The following is a 10,760-nucleotide window of genomic DNA, read 5'->3' as shown; positions in this document are numbered from 1 at the left end:
ACTTCTTGTTAAAAACCGCAGGTTCAATTGCTTTGATACTACATTTCGAGGTACTACATGTGCTCCTCTCTCAGATTTGTTCATTTCGTGATGATATCTTTAGTTCTCTAATTTTCATGAATATTTTTGTCATTTTTGGTAAAAAGTGATATTTTCGACTTCTTGTTAAAAAATGCAAGTCCGATTGCTTAGATATTACATATGTAAGTAATACATGTGAACCTCTCACAGATTTGTTCATTTCGTGATGATATCTTTAATTCTATAATTTTCATGAATATTTTTGTCATTTTTGTTAAAAAGTGACAGGCTGCTAGTAAAAATTTTCACTCCTTTCTGAACTACCATTCAACAGATTTTGATCAAACGTAGTACATAGATGCCCTGGGATAATGCGCAAACCCCAATTAATTTTGGGTTGAAATCTATGTGACATCAATACAGCTATAATGTTGTCTGACAAGATGTTTGACCAAAATATCAAGTCATCATATATAGTCATTATTTTATTCAATATTTATGCTAACTTGGTGCCCCTAAAACCTTCAGCGAAGAGTAGTTTTTTCCAAAGCTTTCTTTGATTTTATAGTTTGTGTTTTGCATGATGTACTTCAGTGGGAATTTAGGGAGTGGCTTGTTTGTTTTGTTTTAGGGGGAAGGGAAGTGTGTGGTATAAACTCTCTTACTATTGTATAACAGAGGTTTGCAAGCACACATGCTTCTCACCTTATATCGATTGTATTATTAATATGGATAGATGTGTGAAAATGCATTTTAAATCTAATCTTCTGTTCTGTTCTGTTCTGTTCATTGTACCTATAATGCATGTAATTAACTATATTTTAAGTGGGGAAGATTCATGGTAGTGTATGGTAAAGTTTTGCCAATAAAAGGACAGATTTTAGTTAGAATATTTCTTATGCATACTGGTAATTTATCTTTAATGTAAGATAAATGTTTAAGCTTCGATATTTAATTGATTTAACATCCTGTAAACTGTTGTCTTCCATGCGAATTTTAGTTTGGTATTTGTTTAGCTTTGGAAAGTAATATTTTATTAGCATTCATTACGGGAACAAAACGCTAATAACCTAGCCACAAAAAATGAGTTGCTGAGGCAATTACTCGGGTGCGATAAAATTTCGACGTCATGTGGAGTTTGTTTAATATTTTTGGATATGGGTCGTAAACAAGTTACATAAGCTAGATTAGAAAGCAATGCCTGGGACGAAATACTCATAAATACTTCCTTACGAGTGGAACTATTTTTTTTGTTTTTCACGTTGTGTTCTTTATGTCAATAAATATATACTGTTGGAAATGTTATTACCAAACCTTTCAGGGTGGTATTAAGAGTTTGTTTTCAGGGTGGTGATACAAAGGTGGAAAATGGATGCACATATGGGGCTAATTCCTGGAATTGCAATGGAGAGAGTTCAGGCCGAAATACAATATAGAGTGTTTATATTTATACAGTGATATGTATGTGGTATTCTGCTGCTGTAACTAATGCAAGATATGTTCCGAAATTCAGTGCATTGTGTGCACTCCAGGGTTATTCGTGTTTTGCTGAAAACACCCCCATTTTTTAATGACAGAGTCGAACTAGTTTCACTCCCACTGGGAAATCTGCATTGTTGCTTTAATTAGAGCTAATTAACACATTTTCCAGACCGGCGAAAAAGTATGTAACAGCCAATTTTAACAGTCTATCATGTGATTTTACTCAAAATGTCAACATGGAAAGAGGTTATCCCATTTTACGCATTAACAATTGAGAGTAGAACAGGTGAGGGCTAGTATCAACAGAGATGTGTATATTAAAATGCAATATATATCCTTCCTTTGCATCGCTGAGCATTTCTGTTTTAGTATACTGGTTTGAGAATATTGAATTTGCATGATTTCCGATGTTGTTTTTACTGAAACTCTCCTGTTGATTGAATCCGAGGTTTGAAGAACAATGTAACAGCACACCACGTGATTCGTTTGAATACAATGGTGAAGGGTTGGCACGATAGGGAGCTGTCCGATCTCGATGGAATGTTTCGAATCAGTCATATATAGTTTCCATTGTGCATTGAAAAACATACCGTGCAACTGTGGTACTCCACTGACGGTCGTCGCTGAGCTGCATGCTACAACTTCGCTTGTTATGTTGTTTGTTGTCGTATTGCTTGTTGCCATGGATTGAATGACTCTTGATTACTGGTTAATAATAATAATTTATTAACGCATTCCCCGGAGGGATTGACAATGGTTACACAAGTTTAAGAAGGAATACAAGTTACAAAAAACTAAATAGATAAAATAAAACAAACTAAGCTAATACATTACAGAGAATAAAACATATTAGGATTAAATTAAAATACTACAATAGATAGAAAACAAAATGCAAAACTTAAACACATTGTTACTGGAGTTGCTGTCTTATTTCAAAACACTTTTTAGGTACCTTGCTACAGGGAGTGTTAGACCACTGTTCTTTAGCAAGGCTATGAATTGTGTCTTTGGTGGCGAATTTTTAAAGTTTTGGATTTTGGTTTTTCCCATTTAAAATAGGATATTTCTTTCGCGGGTATATCTTTGGCATACTTAGGTGATACTCATCTTCTACATCGTTTTGATCACAAAGGTTGTATAATCTATTAGCAAGGGGTATTCCTTTGTGTCTGCCAGTCTCAATTTTCAAGTTGTGGTCACTTAGGCGGAATTTAGTTAAATTTTCGCGCAACTCAATATTTTGCAGGGTAACAAGGTAGGTTACAAAAGCAAAATTGTTTTTTAATTCTATGTTCTGATTTTTTTTTTCATTTTGTTTTGATCGATTTTCGTTATTTAATTCACTTTTCCAAGCTGATATGAATGATGTTTGTATATTTTTGTCAATTTGTCCTATGTGCGTTGCTGTTTTCATTTTCTGTTGACCAGGTTAGACTGGTTAATGTTATTCAAAAAGGAATAGATATTAGTATACCATTTACTAGTAATTTCTTAATAGAAAAGCTAGTTTTAATAATGGATTTGACGAGTTCTTTGCACGATTAAAATATTTTATCATTTGTTTTTCGAAAAAAAGTTTCCAATGGATAACGTCGAAGTATAAACCCATTGTTGTGGTGTTTTTGGTTGTCCCCAAGAGAAAACGAAGATAATTTACATGTACATCTTCAATTGGTGATTTTAGTGTAATTTCATCTCCCCATACATCACTACCATATGTGCGAATTGGTCTGCTTAGTTTATCAAACAAAGAGAGTGACAGTGGTATACTTAGATTTTACCAGTTTTTCTCTTTAAAGAAAATACGGCCTTTAAAGCTTTTGTTTTCATGCTTCTTAGGCCTTCCTTGAATTTTAAATTAGCTCTTACTATTAATCCTAGGTATTTAGTTGATTTTACAGTTTTTAATTCACAACCTTTAAAGAAGAAAATATCATTATCTAGAAGTCTGTTTGATTTGTTAAAGATCATAATTTTTGGCTCAACGGACCATAGCTGAGCCTATGGGATTGGGTTCAGTCCTCCGTCTGTCGTCCGTCCATCTATCTATCTGTCTGTGCACGACTTCTTCTCAAAAACCGCCGAACCGTTTGACTCGATTTTTGGTGTGTGTATGCCTTGATGAGTGTAGATGGTAATTTGTTCATGAAAAGTCGATCTGCCAAAAATTATGCAAATTAGCCACCCAAAACTATAAAATTTTTTCTATGCTACTATGGCACTACATGAGTGAACTAATTCGCATGTCTAGGACTAAAACACCTCCCCAAAATCTTCAAGGCCTAATTATGGCCGCATCTCAAGGTTACATGTTTATTGCATGTGTATTGGGGGGGGGGGTCCCCTCAGTCAAGATCTTTCAATGAACAGTCAAGGTCATCTCAAGATCACATGTCACTTTGTCATATTGTCTTACTCTGTCATTCCCAATTCAGTCACATGTACTGTAACTCAATAATGCAACAATATATTCTGGTAATAATGACAACAACTTCATGTTTCAGCTTCAATTTTCTGTACACCCACACCATCAATTATATATATATATCCATGCATTACATAAACAAACATATTTCCTCTTACGGGGTATTCACTTACAGTGACCATTGCCACAATTTCTAAACTTGTACTAAACGTTTGTCTGTGACCTTTCCCCAGTATGAAATTCGTTGACTAAACTGTTTTCAAACATATGGTCTTTAATGAGCGGTAGTCCAAACAAATAAAGCTGGCGATTTTGTCTGTCGGGCACAGCAACACGTACAAACTGAGAGATTACCAAACTTTAATTAGGTATTGTTTAATTAGTGCAATTGGCGCAGGGAAAAACTCGTACTCGTGATTTTATTAGAAAGCGCATTGGATTATGGGTGAATAAATAATTTGTCAACCCAAGTGTCGCATATTAGCGGCGCGACGACTACCGCACTTTAACCAAATCACGATTAGAGTAATCATTGCAATTACACAAACATAGAAATAACATAATGACTAATCACTCGGAATAACTATTCCCATTATGATACCTAATGTAGGCGTGGGTGGTGTCCTCGCCGACCGAATGGCATGAGATCACACGTGTGTTGAGTTTAGAGCACCGCGGAGGCACAACTGACGCGACCTTGTCAGTCTAGATACCTAACAGAGACTTCATTTTGTTTTGATACATTAAATATGTAAATGGTCCGGAACTGCGTACGAACTATCACGTGTTGTCCAGGGACGTACAAAACCAACGGCCCATGAAAGGAAAGTATAATCGGCAATATCATTTGTCAGGTGCAGTCAGCGAGCATTAAATTGAAATAGTAAATTCTCTGGGACAAAATTTATTTTATGGGCCTTTTGAAGTATGCTAATTAATATAAAGGAAAGAGGGGGGAATTAAAAGCTGTTGATAAGCTACCCTCCACCTGAAAAAAATGTCTTCCCATCCTGCTGACCAAATTCATCTTTCCCCTGCCCTCATTAAAAAAACAACACTTTGTTGCCTACTCCCCTACCGCCTTCTTGCCTTTCTCGCCCTCCTGCTGACCAAATTCGTCTTTCCCCACCCCTCATTAACATTAACCACTCAGTAGATCAGTGGGTGACTCGCATTTTCAGTTATTTATAGCACACGGCTGCTCACATTTAGCAGATGTTATTTCCCCCAATGCGTTTTTTATTATACCCTGCCCTAAAGGCTGTTTTGCCCACCCTGCGATATTTTTTTATTTAAGTACCCTACCCACTAAAAAAAAGTTTCCCTGTCTTTGCATTTTTTTTAGAAATCTGACGTGCCCGCTGGAGGGGGGGGGGGTACTGGTATTTGGTTTTTCCCGCCCTCTACATAAAATTAGAAAAATCCCCTGTCCTCAATAAAAATCCCTTGGAACAGCTTTTCCGATGAACAGCTCCATTGGCTTCACCTGATTTGTGGCGTTGTGTGTTTTTTACTGAGGGACAGAATAGATTAAGCTCTTCTCGGAACATAAGACTTCACCGAATTACTGCGATCATCGGTAAGCCCTTACTGTATTCATCTGATTGGTTCAGTCGTGTGTTGTTACTGTCTGTTAGATGTACATATTAGAATGCTATAAGCTTTGGAGTTTAGTCACGTACGACCATGTTAGTCAGAACAATGTCTCATTTCACAGTCAGATGGCGTACAAGTTTATAAAAATAAATGCGATCAATTTACCAATATTTACTCTGTTGGGAACGCCGTGTTGAATACGGCATTAAACTGAATAAAGAGACTAAAGAATGAAGAGTCTCTTATTTAGTCTCGTGCGTCATTTCTATGCGTGTGCACTATGTGTATGCATTTGTTATCCTAGCTATTTCCTTTAATTCTAAATGCACCAATACACAACGGTTTTAAGGGCTTAGCACGCTTACATTAATGTAGAGGAGGGATTTAGCGGATTTGATGTTGCAGGAATATTCATTGACTTTAAATTCACTGGTTTATAACGAAAATAATATGATTTAATGTTAAAGGGCGGTGGTCGTCTCGCCGCGCATGTGGGACATTTTTGTTGATAAACATTGATTTTCCCACAATCTAATGTATCTTCTAAAGGAAATCACAAGTATGATTTTTGACAAGGGCGTGAATGGCACTAATTACCGCCAGTAACTCATTCGATACTTTCGAATCACCTACAAAATTACCCAATTTAAGCTTGGTAACGTCTCAGTCAAAGTCGCCATCTTTGTTTATATGATACATATATCTCGTGCATGCGTGGCGCGACGACCATTCGTTCAATTTCGAGGGCTTAGTACGCTTAGTGTCAATTATTTGCCGATCACGCAATAATCACATTTAGTGTAGAAGGAGATTTTAGCGGATTTGATGTTGCAGGAGTAATCACTGATTTTAAATTCACTGGTTTATGAAGACAATAATGTTTTTAATGTTAACTTTCATATTAACCAGGATTTAAATTAGCGCATTTAACTACCAGCGAGATGAGCAAAAATAAAGCACATCAATTAATTAAGCTTACTACAGCACATACACATTGTGTTCTCTATTTCATATTTTTTGTCACTTTTTTCAACCAAGCAAAATAAAATGTGTCTTTTAATCTGTACAGATAAATTGAAATGTTGCCATGACAAGTTTCTAACAATATTGTGACAGAATTTACATTAAGGCGATGTTAATCAGACATCTCTGAATTAAGTCTGGGTGTCTGGTTTCCCTTACACGTGACATGGTTACTAAATGGGCATACACATGTCAACTGGTAGCGTAGCATGTCATACCTAACAAATAGTAGTGTTCCCATATAAATTACACTAGTGATTCTGAATAGGCAATGAATGACAACAAACACTGAAGTAAACAAATCTCACACAAACTAACAATATCCAATACCATAGTGTTGAACAGGGCCTACCTTTCTTATCTGTCCAATCAGCACCTCATTAATGACGTGCAATCGCATGAGTCAAGGTATTCTTAGGGCTTTTCACCTACTGCTTTTTTGTGTGCGTGATTTGTGAGTGTTTGTTTTGAGTATTTAGTGTTACTATGTGATGTTTCTAAATGAAATTATTTCATCTGATTGTAAAAGGTACGTTGTTGCTTCGACGATGGCCTACGACGACTGACTTCGAAACGTTCCGCCGAGATCGGACGACGCCCTCTTGTGCCAATCCGTCACCTTTGTATTCAACGAATCACGTGGTGCGCGTTACATTCCCCTTCAACACCCACGGAAAAAGATGGAAAGTAGGCCTACACTGAATTTTAGAACAAATCTCACATAAGTTACAGCAGCAGAATACCACAGAAATATTAGACGAAAACATTACATATTGTATTTCAGCCTGAACCCTCTTTTGCAATTCCAGGAATTACCCCCATATGTACAACAATTTTCCACCTTGGTATCACCCACCCCTGAAAACGAACTCTTAATACCACGCTGAAGCGTTTGGTAATAATGACTAATCATTCAGAATAACTATAAATGTTGTGATCAACAGCTGTTATGTGTACACAACTTACTAAAAAGCTTTCTAGTATGTTATATTCGTGAAACAATAGTGATAAATATGCAAAACATGCTTTGCTTCCAATTTTGCATACACTCAAACATTCAAAGAAAATTCTTCTGTTTACACATATATCACACGTTTCTAGAAACGACAACGTTAAACATAACGCTTCCATCGACAAGATTCCCATTATGCTACCTAACAGAAACTTCGTTGTGTTTTGGTACATTGAATATGTAAATGGTGGCAAATAAAGCCTGTCACTACGTACGACCACTTCCATGGTACGACCTATCAAGTGTTGCTCCGTGAAAGGAAAATATAATCAACAATACATGTTTTGTGGCGTCGTATGTATTTACTGCAGGACAGAACAGATTTAGCTCTGCACAGAACATACGGACTTCACCGAATTGACTGCGACCAGCGGTAAACCCTTACTGTTTTCATCTGATTAGTTCAGTGGTGTGTTGTTATAGTTCGCTAGATGCACATTTTCGAGTTTAGTCACGTATGACCATGTTAGTTTAACTTCCTTATAGGTCCGAATAATGTCTCATTTAGGATTCGTCATTTCGCTGTCAGCTGGGGAACGAGTGATAATAAAATAGTGTAGAGGGGAGTTTTGCGGATTTGGTGTTGCACCTACAGACATAACTGTGGACATAATATGCTTATACTTATGTACTAAAACGTTAGTTAACATTTAATATCAGGCAATGCATTGGTTCATTACCCTGGCTACGTGTTAAAATGGGTCTGAAGTCACTCTGGATATGTACGTACGTAACCAACCAATCTTGGACTTTAATTCAATGTGTTGGTCAGGGTTCTGACCCTGTGTATTTTTCGGTGGGTACCGTTTAATTTCATTACCCTGGCTACGTGTTAAAATGGGTCTGAAGTCACTCTGGATAAGTACGTACATAACCGACCAATCTTGGACTTTAATTCAATGTGTTGGTCAGGGTTCTGACCCTGTGTATTTTTCGGTGGGTACCGTTTAATTTCATTACCCTGGCTACGTGTTAAAATGGGTCTGAAGTCACTCTGGATAAGTACGTACATAACCGACCATTCTTGGACTTTATTTCAATGTGTTGGTCAGGGTTCTGACCCTGTGTATTTTTCGGTGGGTACCGTTTAATTTCATTACCCTGGCTACGTGTTAAAATGGGTCTGAAGTCACTCTGGATAAGTACGTACATAACCGACCAATCTTGGACTTTATTTCAATGTGTTGGTCAGGGTTCTGACCCTGTGTATTTTTCGGTGGGTACCGTTTAATTTCATTACCCTGGCTACGTGTTAAAATGGTTATGAATTCACTCTGGATAAGTACGTACATAACCGACCAATCTTGGACTTTATTTCAATGTGTTGGTCAGGGTTCTGACCCTGTGTATTTTTCGGTGGGTACCGTTTAATTTCATTACCCTGGCTACGTGTTAAAATGGTTATGAATTCACTCTGGATAAGTACGTACATAACCGACCAATCTTGGACTTTATTTTGCATGCAGGTAAGGTACACCTACAGACATAACTGTGGACATAATTATGCTTATACTTATGTACTAAAACGTTAGTTAACATTTAATATCAGGCAATGCATTGGTTCATTACCCTGGCTACGTGTTAAAATGGGTCTGAAGTCACTCTGGATAAGTACGTACGTAACCAACCAATCTTGGACTTTAATTCAATGTGTTGGTCAGGGTTCTGACCCTGTGTATTTTTCGGTGGGTACCGTTTAATTTCATTACCCTGGCTACGTGTTAAAATGGGTCTGAAGTCACTCTGGATAAGTACGTACATAACCGACCAATCTTGGACTTTAATTCAATGTGTTGGTCAGGGTTCTGACCCTGTGTATTTTTCGGTGGGTACCGTTTAATTTCATTACCCTGGCTACGTGTTAAAATGGGTCTGAAGTCACTCTGGATAAGTACGTACGTAACCAACCAATCTTGGACTTTAATTCAATGTGTTGGTCAGGGTTCTGACCCTGTGTATTTTTCGGTGGGTACCGTTTAATTTCATTACCCTGGCTACGTGTTAAAATGGGTCTGAAGTCACTCTGGATAAGTACGTACATAACCGACCAATCTTGGACTTTATTTCAATGTGTTGGTCAGGGTTCTGACCCTGTGTATTTTTCGGTGGGTACCGTTTAATTTCATTACCCTGGCTACGTGTTAAAATGGGTCTGAAGTCACTCTGGATAAGTACGTACATAACCGACCAATCTTGGACTTTAATTCAATGTGTTGGTCAGGGTTCTGACCCTGTGTATTTTTAGGTGGGTACCGTTTAATTTCATTACCCTGGCTACGTGTTAAAATGGGTCTGAAGTCACTCTGGATAAGTACGTACGTAACCAACCAATCTTGGACTTTAATTCAATGTGTTGGTCAGGGTTCTGACCCTGTGTATTTTTCGGTGGGTACCGTTTAATTTCATTACCCTGGCTACGTGTTAAAATGGTTATGAATTCACTCTGGATAAGTACGTAAATAACCGACCAATCTTGGACTTTATTTCAATATGTTGGTCAGGGTTCTGACCCTGTGTACCGTTTAATTTCACCACCCTGGCTACGTGTTAAAATGGGTATGAATTCATTTTGGATAAGTACGTACATAACCGACCAATCTTGGACTTTATTTCAATGTGTTGGTCAGGGTTCTGACCCTGTGTATTTTTCGGTGGGTACCGTTTAATTTCACTACCCTGGCTACGTGTTAAAATGGTTATGAATTCATTTTGGATAAGTACGTACATAACCGACCAATCTTGGACTTTATTTCAATGTGTTGGTCAGGGTTCTGACCCTGTGTATTTTTCGGTGGGTACCATTTAATTTCATTACCCTGGCTACGTGTTAAAATGGGTCTGAAGTCACTCTGGATAAGTACGTACATAACCGACCAATCTTGGACTTTATTTCAATGTGTTGGTCAGGGTTCTGACCCTGTGTATTTTTCGGTGGGTACCGTTTAATTTCATTACCCTGGCTACGTGTTAAAATGGGTCTGAAGTCACTCTGGATAAGTACGTACATAACCGACCAATCTTGGACTTTATTTTGCATGCAGGTAAGGTACACCTACAGACATAACTGTGGACATTCAGTTCTTTTTATTTAGATCATGGCAATATTTTGGTCAGAGCGCCCTCTAGTTTTGTGGAGAATCATGTTCATTTGGAATGCTCTGATTGGATGGAAGTTCAAGCCTAGCAAGGTGTGATAGAATT

Source organism: Saccoglossus kowalevskii, chromosome 12 (genome assembly GCF_978046115.1).
Source record: "Saccoglossus kowalevskii chromosome 12, keSacKowa6.1, whole genome shotgun sequence".
NCBI classification, from domain to species: domain Eukaryota; kingdom Metazoa; phylum Hemichordata; class Enteropneusta; family Harrimaniidae; genus Saccoglossus; species Saccoglossus kowalevskii.
This window is presented reverse-complemented; position numbering follows the sequence as displayed.